General features: G+C 33.2%; 1 pseudogene; it reads left to right on the plus strand.

Moving 5' to 3' along the window:
* Positions 1–8,196: 8,196 nt before the first annotated feature.
* On the plus strand, positions 8,197–11,088 carry LOC139095465 (ATP-dependent RNA helicase DHX8-like; annotated as a pseudogene).
* The last annotated feature ends 6,943 nt before the right edge of the window (positions 11,089–18,031 follow it).

The following is an 18,031-nucleotide window of genomic DNA, read 5'->3' on the forward strand; positions in this document are numbered from 1 at the left end:
GTGTTGATGATCGAAAATTTTGCACAGAAAATTGAAAATTCATGTTATTATAGATTGGGTTTTATAGCACTTTAACTTCAAGAGCTTCCATACTTGTTTCTGGGGATTTAGCATGATATACGTAAGTTATGGAAAGTTTTTAACATTATGGAAGTTAAGCAATGGTGTAATATGCGTGTATGTGACTGTAAAGTTAGCACTTGATTTTATTCTGACTTCTCCTTGACCTTATTTTAATCCCTGCTCGGATACTTAACTTGATCAACTGTTCTGATATCTTCTGATGTAGCAACCAGTTAGGATTTAGAGATTCTTGATTCCGAGGATTCAATTGAGCTTGCATTGATGCTTCTGTTTGGAAGATCAGGAATACGCATCATATACGTGGCATGTTGCGGTAAATTTCACTATTCGCTGGTCAGGGCATGTTGCGCCCTACGTCTTGGCAAGACCATGGTGATGTAGCAGTCTACAATGGTTCCATTGTGCTGCTCAAGAGTATGGTAATCCGGAAAATAGACACATGAAGAGGGAGATGACCAAATCACTGAATAAAGAGACACTGGCGACTATACATACTGAAAATCTATCAGGTTGATTGACAGACAGACAAATCCAAAACCTACCAAATTATCCGTTCCTCGGTGATTCCACCGATGAATTTTTTCACAAAAAATGATATTTCTCTTAATTTACTCACTTTTTCACTACTTTTAATGCCTTATATCATGTATTTACCTATTTACTATCGTTTTATGTCATCTAGTACCTTTAATACACTTTAATTAAGGAAATATTTCCATTTTTATGCCCGTTACTTATATTTTTTTTTGGAATTTGTTGTTTTTGACATCATTTAAAACGAAAATATAGACTATTTAAACACTTTTAAAGCTTCTTTGGTAGTCTAATCGATGGTTCCTTATCTAATACATCTTATGTTGTGCTTATTAGGGCTCAAAACCAAGCTATTAAGCTAAAATTATTAAAAATTCTCATTGTTGAAAAAAGTATAAGTAACGAAATTCCTAATCCGCGGGAAAACAAATTTTTAAAATCAAAATTATAACTTAATTAACAGCAATTGCTTTGATTAGAATGCTGTTTATGATGTTGAGTGAGTAAATAAAGATGTTTATCTGGTATTCTTGAAGTGTCAACTGAATTAAATGTCATTTTGGAAATGATTAAATTTTAAAGAACACGGATTATTCAAGTAAAAATTTTCAAAATTCAACCAATCGGTGGAATCACCGTCCCTATATACAACTTAACATATTTCACGAATTTGAATTTTTTATAAAAAAAGTGATAGAAGAAATATACGCAGCGCTATTCCACCATATATGAATTTATGGCCAAATTATAAGCTATCGAAACATTTGCAGAAGTTTAAAATAAAAACGTCGATGAAGTAGGTAAAATGGAAGTGAAAAGCAATGAATGGGGAAAAAAGAAGCAAAATGTTGAAATGAAACAGAAAATGTACAGAAAAAATTGAAATAATAAGTAAGGATTTATGGATGTTTATAGGAGAAGTGAGCATTATTGAGGATTTGGGCTCATGTTGTTGGGGTAGAGTTGTATTTACCCCGTCTTGTCCTTTTTTAGAGATCCAAAATTAAGTATTCAATTTTTCGATCCGTCCATCAAGTCGTTGCGCCCCGGGGTAATGTTCCCATTTCCTAATCTTCATTGCGCCCCGGGGTAATGTTCCAATTTCCCAATCTTCATTGCGCCCCGGGGTAATGTTCCAATTTCCCAATCTTCATTGCGCCCCGGGGTAATGTTCCAATTTCCCAATCTTCACTGCGCCCGGGGTAATTTTCCAATTTCCCAATATTCATTGCGCCCCGGGGTAATGTTCCAATTTCCCAATCTTCATTGTGCCCCGGGGTAATTTTTCAATTTCTCAATCTTCATTGGGCATTTGGGTCTCATGGTCAAGTAGTAAGAAGATAGGCGATCTCTAGTTGAAACAGAGAAACTAACAAACCCACGTCCCCAACCTTTACCCCATGCAATAGAGTAGCAAAGACAGAGTAACCATAGACAAAGTTTGACACTGTGCTATAAAACTAATCCAATACAAAACATAAGACAAACTGAAAAAACAACAACTTCAACAAATCAAACCAAAAAGTCACAAAAAACTAGCTATAAAGAAGAATGGTATGGAAAGTGAATGTCATTACAATGATAAGAAGAAGAAGAAGGAAAAAAAAAAAGTTTTTCTTGCTTTTTAAATTTATTTTTCCTTCTCTTTTTTTGTGCTTGCTTCTTTAAATTTCTTTGTAAAATTCTCGATTTTAAGTTTTCTTTTCTAGTTTTAAGTTCTCCCATTATACAGCTGAATGAGACGAGTTTAAGTGTACAATTTTTTTTTCTTTCCAACTGGATACTGACTACAATGACGAAGCTCATGAATTATGTTGAAAAACATAGATAAAAAAAAGAAATGCTACAATGAAAAGAAAATCAGGATAATGGACTAGCGATGATGCAAAGAAAAAGAAAAAATTCCAATCATGGAGTAAAAAAAATAAGGAATGAAGAAAATGTGTTGCCAATGGCATTGAATGAAAAATCATGAAGCAAATAGTGAAGCAAGTGTTTTAACATTTGACATTTTTAATGCATTTACTGTCGAGTGCGAGGAAGAATTTTTTCAAATAAAAATGAAAGAGTTATTAAAAAAATTCAGGTCAAAAGGCTTCTAAATGGTGTTAAGATGTGATTGAAACTTCTCTTGAATCTTAACGGTTTTTCTTACAAATTTGAAAATTTAGTACAAACTATTTTAGTACATCCGAACAATAGTTTAGAAAATTGCAATTTTAAGTACTTTTTAGTCATTTGTCAAGCTCACAACATGTTGAATACATAACTTTGAGCTGTATACCAACCAAAGATCTATAATATGACAAGCAATTATGCTTAATGTTGCGTATAAAATCACGTGTTTTTGTTTACATATGAAATGAAAAATCATTAATTAAAGTATTTAGAGATATTTTTATGCTTCGAATCCAATCGATAGAGGAACAAATTTATAGCACAGAGGTAATACTTCAAATTATAGCTCTATTCGCTGTCTATTTGTCGAGATATCACTACCCATCCAGTCGTGTAGCCAGTTACTTAGTTGGGTACAAGGAGTATTACTGGATTACATAGATGCTCTTCCAAGCCTCGAACCCAGGATAGCTTGATCCATCAAGAAAATTAGAAAGTCAAAGTAACTTACCCATTATGCAGCTAACCTACTCCACCTCAATATTGCACTTCATGATTCCTGAATAATTCCAAATTAAGCAATCAAATGGATAAAATTTTTCCACCTTTTTACAATCACTTCCTTTTTTGTAATGTCTAAAAAAAAAGATTCAATTTTCACCACATCAACTATTCTATTTCAATCAGCCATTTCCTTTGCAATTACCCCAAAAAAGTAGAGAATGAAAAACCTCTTCTTTTTTTTATCGATCAGCATAATCAAGGTAGGTACTTGTAGATTGATGTGGAATTTTTATTGGTACTTTTAACACCTTAATTTGCCAATAATTGCTTCATAAGAAGCCAAATGTGTGGTGTTGTAATGGCAAAAAAAGAAAATAAGGAAATCCAGTTGGAGTGAGAGGAAATGGATGTTAAAAAAAAAGTACGGCGAAAATTTTTCCAATTCAATTACTAAATTGGAAATGCGAGAGCGAAATGCAAGGTGAAAAATGGAATTTTTTTTTTTATAGCAAGCATGAGACTGGATTACTATCGGTACTTGAAAAAAAAAGTAAATTGAGGGATTTTTTTTTTTTATTTTATTTTTTCGCTAACCTTTTTTTGAAGGAATAAAATGGGATAGACTCTCGACTTGTTTACTGTTTTGAGAGGGTGATCAGCATGAATTTTTTAAAGGATATTCTATCATGATTCATGAATTTTCCAGCTGCTTTATGACATTCGCTGTATATAAATTTTTAAAGATGTCATATGAAATTTTTCTGATGTTATCCTAGTAAGTCGTGAAATTTAATGCAAGTTGGAGGCATTTTATTGGTGTGCAAGTTGAATTTAAAGTTGTTCCCGATCGACACAAGTTTTTCATGACAGTCACGTGTCATCCGAATGAAAATTAGCATGAATATTGTCAACTGAATGCCATATGACAGTCACAAGGACACCATGGCAGCCATTAAGACACCATGACAGCCATTAAGACATCATAAAAGCCACAAGGACACCATGACAGCCACTAGGACACAATGACAGCCATTAAGACACCATGACAGCCATTAAGACATCATAAAAGCCACAAGGACACCATGGCAGCCACTAGGACACCATGACAGCCACTAGGACACCATGACAGCCATTATGACAGGACACCATAGGACACCATGACAGCCACCATGACAGCCATTAAGACATCATAAAAGCCACTAGGACACCATGACAGCCACTAGGACACCATGACAGCCATTATGACAGTCGTGCATCGTGGAAGTCTTCATAATATTCTTAAGGTTTGTCATGGATCTAAATTTGATCAAAAGTTCAAATTTTGAACTTTAATAGCATCTCAACCAAAATGCTCATAGGATTGCTGTGTGAGCAACGATGCAAAAGTGCTGGGAATTAGAAACTGGCTGAAATTATCCAAAGACAGATCAAGCTTTCCACGAATTCTAAATGCTGTATGATAATAATCATGTATGATACAGTATATATATCAACAATAAATGATTTCCATATGAAGTAACTTCCACAACTCCCACCATAGTGAATTCTCACTCCAACAGAGATTCCACACACTTCTTCAATCTAATTTGAATTAGATCCCAAAAAAAATTAATAACTTTATAACAATTGACTCAATAAATACGTGAATCCCCGACATTTTGTGAGAAGTGAATTAACCCAAGGGTAAAGCAAACACAACAATGGGGAATTGAAAAAGTTAAAGAAAATATTTTCACAAAAAAAAGAAGAAGAAATTTTGTGGCATCAGCAGCGTGATGAGATAAGAAGGGAGGAATCGACCTGAAGTAAAAAGTTCAATTTCATTGTTTGCATGACAACAGCTGAGGAAGAAGATGTGAAAAGCGAGAATTTTATGTGGAAAGAATTTCATTTCAAATGAATGAAAAGAGAGGAAGAAGGAAGGAATTTATCTGCGTATTTAATTACCTTTCAAGTGCCTCGTCTTTCTCCACATTTATCCTTTTAAAATATATTGAATTTCAGGTTATGGGAAGGAATGAAAAAGGGGTCTTTCATGCTGTACTTTTTTTTTTGAAAATTTATTCCAAGCACTTAATCTTGGCTCATTGGAATTAAAAAAAAAAAGTTTTTGGATTTTAAATGCTGTGGAAGGAAATTAATGGTTTTTGGATGTCTTGGTATTTAAAGTTTGTTGGATATGTTTAAGCTTTTAATTATAATTACTTTGCAGCGGCACATTGCTTACTCTACTTCTTGGTTTCTTGGCTGGAAGTGCACCTTTGTCCATAGCTGCGCATTATACGCTTCTTGGCTAATGATAATTTAACGATTGAGGATTCGCAGTTTGTAGTAGAGCTATCTGTTTATAGTGGGATCTAGGAATCACTCCTACAACGACATTACTGCCAGTCGCCTTCAAAGGGACCCTGTTTAGCCACGGTTCCAACTACTTATAATTCGAAAAAGGACAACTGAAAAATTTCCCATTCCGAGTCTCGAACCTACGACCACTTGGTCGGTGTATTCCAATAATTATATACCGAAGTACTTATCCATTCCGCCACCAACCAATTTCAACTAAAATTAGCAAATTACGATACATCTTTCAGTCACATGAATGATATGTAGCTCCAGATATAACATCATGTACAATACACATGCTCATTTACCACCCCCAAACCTACAATTCATTCTCCATTTTCATGTCATTAGATAATGAAATAAACAATAATTTAGTAGAGATGTAAGGAATGATACATGAGGTAGGCACCAGCAAGTACATTGAAAGTAATAAATGATAAAAATAGAAGAGAAGAAAAAAAAAGCTTAATAAAAGCATGAGAAAGTATTAATCACTAAGAATGTTAGAATTAATTATCTTGCTACCCTCAATTTCCTTCCTATCCAACCCAATCCACCGTTCGCAATCATTGCATAGGATTTCCAATAATTGCCATTCCATATCGAATGAAATCACCTTCGTATAAATAGTTCCTTCATCTATGACAGTGGTGGATAACCTTTTTGATGACATGGCATACTTGAGTGGTAAGGAAGGGTTGCTGATGTCTAGGCAAACCTTAATGATAAGCCTCGACCGAAATTGCACACGACATACTATTCATATTCTTGGCAGTGAACTATGGTGCCGCGACACAAAGGTTACCCACCACTGATCTATAGCAATCAACAATCGAACTTGCAACAATTTATCGACTTGTTTTGCTTCCTTTTCATTTTCATTTATATTTTTTCCGTTCATTCAATTGCAATTTTCTTCTCAGTTTTCATGCTCTATGTTCATTATATATTGGATAGGAATAGAAAATTATGTTTTTTTTTCTCATAGCTGTGAATTGAATAAATAAAAAATTATCATGAAAATTAAGTAATATGATAAGGATCAAAAGTAAATGGAACAAAATCGATATGTTATAAAGCATTATAAGGAAATTCATTTGATTATTGAGAATTGATTGGATGTTTTGATGAATCTTGATAAGAAAATGGACATTTGAAGAGCTTATAAGCCCTTTTTGGATTTGGTGGGAGTTAAACACACGCCTTTATGGGTTTTTATAAGTGCCAATTAGCAAAAACGTTTTATAATCCAAGCAAGCTACAATTCCACGTTGACGGTAAGACCTGAGGATGTCCTGGTGCCCTGTCAACGTATTTATCCGACTGCATAGTGTTGTTCGGATAAGTAATCACAGTCTATTCAATTCAAGGAATATTCCTGGCTAATCCAAACATCACGGCCTTTGCATTGCTTTTCGAGCAAACCAAACCAAGGGCTAGATATTGACTAGACATCCTCTATCATAAGCATACACTCTGTATAGGCATATATAACAGTAAACTTCCAAATAAATCTGGCAGACGACATCGAAAAAAAAGTTTTCTATAGACGCTCTTTAGACGCGGCAATGGGTCCTCGTGCACCTCAGCCTAAGGTCACCGCCACGGCTATTAAATGGCAATGATATCTAACGGCAATGGCGGTTGTGTAGCAGCCGCACAGCGCCATCAAGGCAGAAAGGCAGTCATATGGCGAATATCGTTCTGGCTTGACTCAATCGGCAGCCGGCAGCGCCGCATGGCTGCCATTTGCTTACCACAGATACGGTTGATGCAGCTCGGGTATCAATACATAACAAAACATTTACAACTACTTGCAACAGTTACGTCAAAATAAGAATCATAAACCATAAAATTCAAATTTCCCTCTAATCTACAAACAAAAGTCCTTATCGCCAAATTCTAATAAAACTCCTCATTAATATCAATCATATGCATTTCCAAGAACCTTATCTAAAATGGAATTGCTTATATTATTTCAAAACATTTTCTCATTTACATGCAAACGAACAATCTTTGTTTGTGCTCTGTGAGTCTCGCACATTCTCTTCTTTGTTGTTATTATTATGAAATTCTGACTCAGTGCCGGTTTGTTTTCAATACAACGATGGAATTGTTTATGTTCATACATGCTAAACACAGTCTCGAGATGCGATTGATGGAAATGAACACAATTTGGAGTGTTTTCGCACCGTTTTGGATGGGATTGGGATGTTTTTGAAATTTTTCGGTAATAACAGAAGTTCAAAATTTAAAATTAAGGTTCAAGTGTAAAATGTTTACAAAGTGGTGAATATAAAATTTTAAATTATTATTCAAGGAACATAATGAAGCGAGACAATTACTTTACTATTAGCACAGCACATAAATGTTCTGAATTTAATTTTACTTTCCCAGCAAACTTTGAATTTTTTTTATAATTTTTCAACAACAATCATAGCATGTAAAAGAATTTTTCTTTTTTCATTCAACAGAAAGTTTTTGTTTTAAAAGGTTTCTAATTGCAATTCGTCTTGATATTTTAAGTAATTCAGTTACAAAGCATAGAATAATTCAAGTGAAGCTTAAAGTAGTGAAAATTATTCAATAAATTTATGAAAAAATCACCAAAAAATGAATCAATATAATCGAAATTCCATTGTTGGGATTATACCTGAAGTGGATGGACTGTATTGTGGAACTGTTAAGGATGTCAATAAGCATGGATTGATTGTGAAATTGAATGGATTCAGCAAGACACATGAGGGACTTATTCATAATTTGGAATTAATGGGAGAATTGAGCAAGTTGATTGTTGGAAATTTGATAAGAGTTCGAATTGTGTCAATTTCTGATGGATTTGTTTCGTTGACAACTGTTGGTGTCAACAATTTTGCAACTGACGATCGCAAACGTAAGATTCGTGTCGCAAGTCCTGGTCGTCGAGAAGTGGCCCAATACACACATTCAATAACTAAAAATAATGTTGAAGTCATCAATGCTGATCCTCCATTCCTCAAAAAACTCTCAACAAGTGTAATCTCATCGAAAATCCCACATAAAATAAACATCTTCCGTGATCCAAACAGCCAAATGGCTCGTGTCGCTAAGGCAAAGATGCAAAATCCTTCATCAGCACCGTTCTACTTCTCAGAATCTGGATTTGGAAATTCATGGCAAAAACCAGCAGAGTTGCATACTATTTTTGAAAAGTTAAAACTTATTTCAAATGTATCAGCATCAACAGCATCGCCAACTGATTACAAGAAGCGAAATAAAATGTCAATTAAACAACAACGTGAGTCACTGCCAATTTACAAATTCCGTGAAGATATTATCAAAGCTGTTACTGATAATCCTGTGTTAATTGTTATCGCTTAGACTGGTTCAGGTAATTATTGCTGTTTTTGGTGCCAAAATTTGATTGAATTGAGGTCGTTCACGTATGACGTTTGATATTTAGGATGCAACAGGTTCTGGGTTGAAGGATCAGCACTAAATATTCAGTCTTGATACCAAATGATTCTAATTCCAAATTCAAATTTTTTCATCCTTTAAATTGTAGGTAAAACAACTCAAATTCCACAATATCTTATTGAAGCTGGCTTCATATTACGGGGTAAGATTGCATGTACACAACCACGTCGATTTGCAGCTATGAGCGTTGCAACGCGTGTTGCTGATGAGTATGGATGTATCGTTGGACAGGAAGTTGGATATAAGATTAGATTTGAGGATTATACAAATTCAAATACAATTATTAAGTACATGACAGATGGAATTTTACTTCGTGAATGCTTGTCAGATGCAAATTTGGACTCATATTCTGTTATTATATTGGATGAGGCACACGAAAGAACCATGCATACTGATGTATTGTTTGGATTGTTGAAGGCAGCTGTCAAGCGTCGTCCAAAGCTTCGTCTTGTTATTTCATCAGCAACACTGGATTCTGCAAAGTTTTCTCAATTCTTTGACAATGCCAAAGTCCTTCAAATTCCTGGTTCGATGTATCCCGTTGAGACATTCTATTCATCTTATCAAGTCACTACTGATTATCTGAATGCAGCTATAAATACTGTTTTGAATATTCATTTGCGAGAACCAGACGGAGATATTTTGGTATTTTTGACAGGACAAGATGAAATAGAGCGTGCATGTGAAATATTAGAAGAATATTTGGATCAAAATCGATCTCGTTTTGAACTCGATCTTATAATACTTCCAATGTTTTCGGCATTGCCACCTGACATGCAAAGTGATGTCTTACTTCCAGCACCAAAGAAATGTAGGAAAGTAATTATTGCCACAAATATTGCAGAAGCTTCTGTAACAATTGATGGAATTAAGTTTGTTGTTGGTAAGTAATTGACATCAGGATGAATCTTGACCTTTTTCTAATGATTTTATTTCTCGACAGATTGTGGATTTGCTAAACAAAAGATCAACGATCCAAAGACAGGAATGGATATGTTGACAATCATTCCAATATCTCAAGCATCAGCAAATCAACGTTTAGGAAGAGCTGGTAGAACTGCACCTGGAAAATGTTATCGTCTATATTCGGAAAATGCATACAATAATGAATTACTTCCTGAGACAATTCCAGAAATACAGCGATCAAATCTGTCACAAGTTGTCTTGCATTTAAAAGCCATTGGTGTTCAGGACATCTTGGAATTTGACTTTATGGATCCACCACAAAAAGACAATATATTGATGTCATTGAAACAGTTGTTCCTACTTGGTGCTTTAGATCGTAATGGTGATATAACAGAGATTGGACGAAAGATGACGGAACTTCCAGTTGAACCAAATTATGCTAAAATGCTTTTGGTTTCGGTCATATTAAAATGTACAGATGAAATTATTACAATTATTGCAATGTTGAGTGCTGGAAATGTCTTTTATAGACCAAGAAAGAGGCAAACGCTTGCTGATGAGAAGAAAAAGTCTTTTGAGCATGCAGTTGGTGATCATTTTCGGATGTTAAATGTCTATAGAAAATGGGAATTAAATCATTGTTCCAGTGAGTGGTGCAAGACTAACTATTTGAATGAAAAGAAATTATTTGAGGCACAAGATGTTCGCGAGAATTTATTAGCGATTATGGATAAGTACAAGTATGAAGTCTATTCAGCTGGTTTCAATTATGAGCGCGTTCAAATGGCAATTTGTACTGGATTCTTTCAAAATATTGCAAGAAGACCATTGACAGTTGGAAAAAATAATAAAGCTTATAAGACTATTGATGGACAGGAATGCTTTATTCATCCATCAAGTTCTCTTTTTCATCAACTTCCAACTTGGTAGGTATTACTATTGGCTATAAAATCTTAAATCATTGAATTCTCCTCAACTTCCATCCACAGGATTGTTTATAACAATTTGACAGAAACATCCAAAAAGTTTTTGAATGAAAATACAGTTATTAATCCTTAATGGCTGCAGAAGTTCATTCCTGAAATGTATAAAGTGGATAGTTTCAATATTTTTACAGGTTTAATTGTTGAACTTGATGAGTAAAACCAGAGTTGCAAAATGTGTTTTTGTAAGAAAAACCATTTAAATTACCAAGAATTTGTACGGATTTTGCCTGTCACAGACACCTGCCTTGCAACTCTGAGTAAAACATAGTTTATTTTTATTTTTTAAAATCTCATCTGTTAAGCATTAAATTTGAAAATTTATATATTAATCATATTGTAATCTAAAAGGAATTTATAATAAAAATGAATTAATCTTGAAAACAGTCTTGACATTTTTTAATTACCTACCTAAAAAGTAATGAAGACAATTAGCAAGTTGGGTAAGCAGCGTTTCTCGTGTGTTAGGTTAGATGAATCACATCCAATAATTTATCTTCTAAAAAGGTTCAAGTTGAATGAAAAAGATCTATTTGAAAAATAACGGACAAAAATTATTCAAAAGAAAAATAAAAAAAAAGAATAAAAAGTTTTGAGTAAAAAAATATTCAAAAAAAAAATAAAGGTTACAAAAATATTTGAAAATTAACAATCAAAAATTATTCGAAAATAATAACGGCCGAAAAATATTTGAAGAATTAAATTTTCGTGAAAAATAACGGTTAAAAAATATCTAAAAAATAACGGTCAAAAAATATTTGAATGAGAATATTTAAAAAATTGTCAGTCAGACAAAAAAAAGACATTTACAACTTTTCTCTCCAAAATCATAAACAATGAAACTTTGCACCGACTTCTGTTTAGCCATGCATTCTTTGAGGCATTGAAAGCCTCCAATAGAGATCTTCAATAAATCAAAATGTAATCATAAGTGAAATATAAAGGTGTTCAAAACACTAATGGATTGTGAATAAAATTTAATTTATTTTTTCCCAACTCGCAATCCACACCTTAAATGCTTAAAGGAACAGAGTAAAAAATGTGCATAGAAGTGCTGTGCTTAATATGTTTTCGGCAAGGTCATCGGATAAAATCCTATGGGTCTATATGGAGGTGAATAACGATAATTAATGTGCACAGATGCTTAACAAATAAATAAAAAACAAGAAACATCCATTAAATCTTAACGTATAGTTTTTAGGTAAACAATAATTGCTGTGACAGTTTCGATTGGTTTTCATAATATAATTAAGGTTACATCACATAACGTGAACACATGGGCATCATGTAAATATGCATGCTCGTATATATACTTCTAGAAATTTATTAATGCACGACTATTTTTTTTTCTTTATTATAGTCGAGTATTGAAGGAATATTGAGGCATATAGCACCAATAAAACATAGTCATGTGTATGGATAACTTTATGGAAGTTTTGTAGTCGATGTGGAAAACATTCACTTTGGATGACTGGCTAAATTACTCGAGATTGAAGGTTGATAGACGGACATTTTATTACCGGTTCTTAATGGGATGGTGTTAAGTCGTGATTTAAAGATTTTTAATTCAATTACTTGAGATTAAGATTTTTAACGGTTTTTTGGGATTTGAATTTTTATATTGTAAAATATGTTTCTTAACGGCTTTTTGGGATTAGAATTTTTAGCAAATTTTTAGTTTGAGAAATATGTAGTTTGTAACGACTTTTAGGAATTTGAATTTTTAATTTGAACAATTTTGTCTTTAACGGCTTTTGAAAATTTGAATTTTTTAGAATATCAGATTTTTGTTTACAAAAGAAGTAAATTTCAAAATTCGTGATTAAATCATCAATATCATCAAATCTGACTTGCAGAATGTGATAAACAGGTAGTCAGATGTCCAATAAATACCAAACAAGTAATTACAACCAGAATTATTGGTCGTTTTACTGCAAATTAGTAAGTTTAATTATTTTTCATCAACATTCATAAATTTTCAACTCATAAAACTCATTTTAATTCACAATACAGCCCAAAAAGTGAACAAAACATAAACTTTCCGTAATTGACAGAATGGAATAAAAAAGAATGCTGAAATACAAGACTCCAAAGCCACAACAATTCGGTCGATCACACAGGTAACTCAGCTTGAATTTTGCTAATTTTTTTTAATTGAAAAATAATGTAAGTCGATAGACCTTACAGCAATAATAATGAATCACAATGTCTCCTCGGCTATACCATCCATCGAATTTCAAATTTTTGAACTTGCTCACATAGTTTGGTAGGCAATAGAGATGATGAAGTAAAGTAAAGGAATTGTACACGAGATGAACGAGCAGCAAAACAAGTTGAAAATTGCACACATAAAGCTAATGAATGGAAAAAAAAGAGATATAAAAGGAATGGAGGTAATCAAAAAGATATTAAAAATACAAAAAAAAAAAACTTAGTTAACTCGATTGTTGAAAGAATGTTAGAAAAAGACACAGCAACAAAGCAAAAAAAATGTTGCTATATGGCACTAGCGAATGTATCATTCATGCCATTCAGCATATATGTGCCTTTATATCTTTCCTCATCTCAATATATATTGATTTCTCAAATGCTTATGTTTATACTCAATTGCATTTATTGTATTGTGCTTTATTTGCATTTTCAATTCATTTTTAATTTGAAAAAAGAGGCAAAAATAGCATCCAGAGTGTGGCTGTATCAGGTCCGTTAATTTTTTTTTTTAAAAAAAAATTCAAATTCAAATTTTTTTTGACCGTTATTTCTACTTTTCTTCGTAACGTATATTTTTATTTTATATTAAGTTGGGTTCGAAAAATTCGAATTTCGACAATCTAAAGTCGAAATTTGAGACGGCCACACTCTGAAAACATCATTGAAGAACTGTACCCGTACACAATGCAATGCTATGCTATATGTACCTATTACTTGCTCTCTCTCTCTCACTCACTCACTCACTCACTCACTTGAAAATTAATCATGATTGCAAAATGATTGCTCGTTTATGGCTAATGCTGTTGTCTTAGCATAAATTTTTTTGTGCTCTGTGAAAATAGTATAAAAATTAAATAAATGAGAACAGAACTGGCACTAGATTGTTAATCAATAAAATAAATCGAAAATTTTGTGAATTTTGACAATGTAAATACATTACTATAGTCTAAATGGCATATTTAAAGTTTGAAATAACAAAATGTTTTTTATGTTCTTCAAGGGCGTTAAAACAACACAATATCCTAATGTAATTAATTATTAAGTCAATGCAATGACACAATTTGACGGAAATATGCTTGTAAAGTATTTAAGCTCTTTAAAATTTGAATTTTTGAAAACCGTTAAATTTTGAATTTTTGAAAACCGTTAAATTTTGAATTTTTGAAAACCGTTGAATTTTGAATATTTAGAAACCGATGTTTTAGTTTTTGAAAATTTTTAAAACCGTTAAATGAATCTTTAACGCAAAATTCTGAATTTTTGAAAACCGTTAAATTTTGAATCTGTGAAAATTAAAATTTTGAATTTTGAAAACCGTTAAATTTTAATTCTTTGAAATTTTGAATTTTTTAAAAACCGTTAAATTTTGAATTTTTGAAAACCGTTAAATCTTGAAGTTTTGAAAACCGGCAAATTTGAATTTTCAAAAAACAGTAAATTTTGAATTTTTAAAATTTGAATTTTTGAAGACCGTTAAATTTGAATTTTTCGAAAACCGTTAAATTTTCAATTTATGAAGCTAATTAATAAGCATTACAATTCCACCCAATCCCTCATACATTTCAGTAAATTAATCTCTCAGTTACACTTTAGTGACAATATCACATTACATGCTTGCTATTTTTCTACATAAATAATTTCTCATGATCTGATAAAGTATTTTTTTTTTTTGGGGAGGAATAAGATGGAAATTGCACAAATTTATGGCAACAAGGAGGATTTTTCATGTCAAAAAATATTTTTTTTTGTCAATCTTGATATGACGCATTAAAAAAAATTTCTTTTGTCTTGTTTTTATTGACTGTTGACATTTACTGCTATGGCTATGGCATTAACTATGTCATATATGAGATTATGGGGGGAAAAAGTTCATTGTTCCTTCTTAAAGCTAACATTTTTTGGTGCTTTAAACTATCTCAGTAAAAAATTACATTTCTGCTGTTGTTGTCAACTGTATCTGCTGTATGCGGACTCTACAGATTATCTTCCATTTCCAATGAACATTGAAACAAAACAAAAAAAAATTGAAATAAAAACTTTTGGAAAGGAACAAAAAAAGAGAATTTCTTCATTGTTTTATTTCTTCTCATCCCTTCAGGATAATTACTGTTTGCGCAATTCATTTAATTAGATGTTGTTGAACGTTACAAACTGTTGGAAATGGGAGATGGAGGACGAATAAAATAGAATAAAAACTGGCGAAGAAATAAATTAACGAAAACAAAACAATGAGCAGCGCAGGTGAGTTTAAGAGCTTTAATAGGTGAAAAAATAAGATTTCCTCTTTAAATTTTTCTGTGGCAATAAAGTTTCGTGTTGATGGAAAGGAAAGAAAGAAGAAGAAATCTTTCGGTAGACATTAACATGATGAGGGTCAATGTTCGCGAGACATGTCACGTTACTTCTGATTTTTTTTCTACGATGTCGTGAGCTGAGGCGGATTCAGAATGTTCTGTAGGGAGGTCGGGTGAATGATAAGTAGCTTGAATAGCTCTACTGAACGGCACAAAATGTTTATGGCATTAAAATGGCTACGATGGCGTCCAAGTGACAATTTTCATATTAAATGCCATAGAAATTGCCACTATCTGCCGTGTGGTCTTTATGTGTCTGCCATGTGGTCTCCATGTGTCTGCTGTGTGGTCTCTATGTGTCTGCAATGTGGTCTCAATGTGTCTGCAATGTGATTGCCAAGTATCTGCCATGTGATCTCCATGTGTCTGCAGTGTGGTATCCATGTGTCTGCAATGTGGTTGCCACGTATCTGCCATGTGGTCTGCATGTATCGGCAATGTGGTTGCCACGTATCTGCCATGTGTCTGCGATGTGGTTTCCACTTGGTCACCATGAAATGCGTGTGCTGATCAGGCTCATAGAAGCCAATTAACATGACTCCGACCTATATCCCTCCCTTCTGACAATCCTGACAAAGATGACCTTAGAGAACCCTCCAAAAATCCCAATTTTATAATCAATCCTCCAAAACCCATCCCAAAACACCCCCTTTACACACCTCTGCACCTGACCTTCTTCACAGCCTCAACATTTCTCTAATTTATTATGTATCACCTTCCCAGAAACATTCATTAGCTTCATTATCATTATTTTAAGCATTTTTATACCAATAGACAGCGGAACAGTTGCATGAACTTTTATTTTTAGTAGTATCCAAATTGTCATTAACATCGTCATCATCATTATGATAATCATGATCACAAACGTAATTTAGTGCTTGTGGCTTTTTACTTCCCTGAAGAGAACTTTTATTTTCTACTTTTTTCCTTTCTGGTGGATTTATTTGAGGATTAGTGAGTAGTTGGTTGTATTTTGTCTGTCTGTCTAGTTGTGATTAACGTATTACTGTCGGGTCCAATTACCATGAGCTTGTTGTACCATGTGCTAAGTTGCATGCTGGAGCGTGACGATGCCATAGTGACCTTGATGTTCCACAGCTTCGTTGGCCTGCTTGAGATAAGCCTAATTGACTGCTTCTTTGTCTAAAGGCTTTCGATGCCGAGACCAACACTTCCCAATCACAAGACTTGTCCAGATCGAGACTTTAAGAATTGAAAAATGCGCCTTAATCCCTAATGACTTTCAAACTTGTCACTTTTTCATTCGTTTGATGCAATTAATCAAAATCCAAGATTTATCTAAATTACCTATCCAAAACTTTACAGAAGCCACACCATTAGAGGTGGAAGGTATCAAAATGTGATTTACCTACATTATATATGCAAATATAAATAACTTTGACGATTAATTTATAATAATTTATTAATTTCCCAAATTTTGTTGGGACTATTATGGCTTATTATTATTTAATTTTCTATGGGACTTTATCTGAAATGAGACTTGTGATTTTTTCTGAGAAGGTTGCATGTTGTTGGAATTATTTTGACCACGTGGCTGACGGTGATTTAATTTTTTCTAAATTAAGGACACTGCTGGCACTTCTGATAATGATAATTGAATTTTCATATTATCTTTTATATTTTTGAGGGGGATTCTAGGTGTTTTTGGGATATTTTTTGTAAATTATGCTTATTATTTGTGTAGAGGTGTATTCTAGCTAATGCAAGAGAGAGTTGGCAGGGGAAAGGAAGAGAATGAGTGGTTGGTCATGTGTGGTGTTATTGAAGGGATACGCTTCATGAAGGGGGGAAGGTCACTGCTTAACTAAGATTGAGTTGTTGCGCAGATTTGCCCACCATCGCGCAAGGTTGCGCACCATTGCGCAGGGCGTTTTATTCCAGAGCAGCCCTTTGTAATTCGAGGGAGGGCCGCTACACTAACAGAGAGCAGTTATGGGATGAAGGCGCACTAAGGCGCCGCTATGTCTTCATGCTGACGGAAAGTGGTGAGGTTGACCTTTAAACTACTTAGCTGTTTAATTTAGCACATCGTGCTATTCAGGATCTATACCAGCAAATGAAATAAACTAAGCAACGCAGTCATTAACCTCAAAATCATAAAATATTTACATTACAATAGACATGTCACATTTAATTAAATTTCCGAATGCACCAGGAATAATAATAAAAAAATCAATTTTTATGTTAGTCATTCCCTTTAAAAAAAGTTCCAAGTCATTCACCTTCCAAATGCGTTTAAATTATTAACCTTTTTACATGTCTGTCCATTTTCTCATAACTTTTATTGCCACCTTCATTAATCTTATAACATAAAAGCGTCAATTATTTATTTATAAATTTCCCAACCCTCCAATAATAATTACAATAATAATAAATTTTACTAATAGAAAAATCCATTTCCATTGCAATAGCTGAATAAAAATCAGAGCGTGGCTTTCTCAAAAATGACCGTTAATTTTTTTCAAAAAATTTTTTTTCGTTAATATTCAAATTTTTTTTGACCGTTATTTTTACTTT

The sequence above is a fragment of the Chironomus tepperi genome, unplaced genomic scaffold, assembly GCF_022539635.2.
Source record: "Chironomus tepperi strain 1889 unplaced genomic scaffold, CSIRO-AGI_Ctep_v1 contig_364, whole genome shotgun sequence".
In the NCBI taxonomy this organism is placed as follows: Eukaryota; Metazoa; Arthropoda; class Insecta; order Diptera; family Chironomidae; genus Chironomus; species Chironomus tepperi.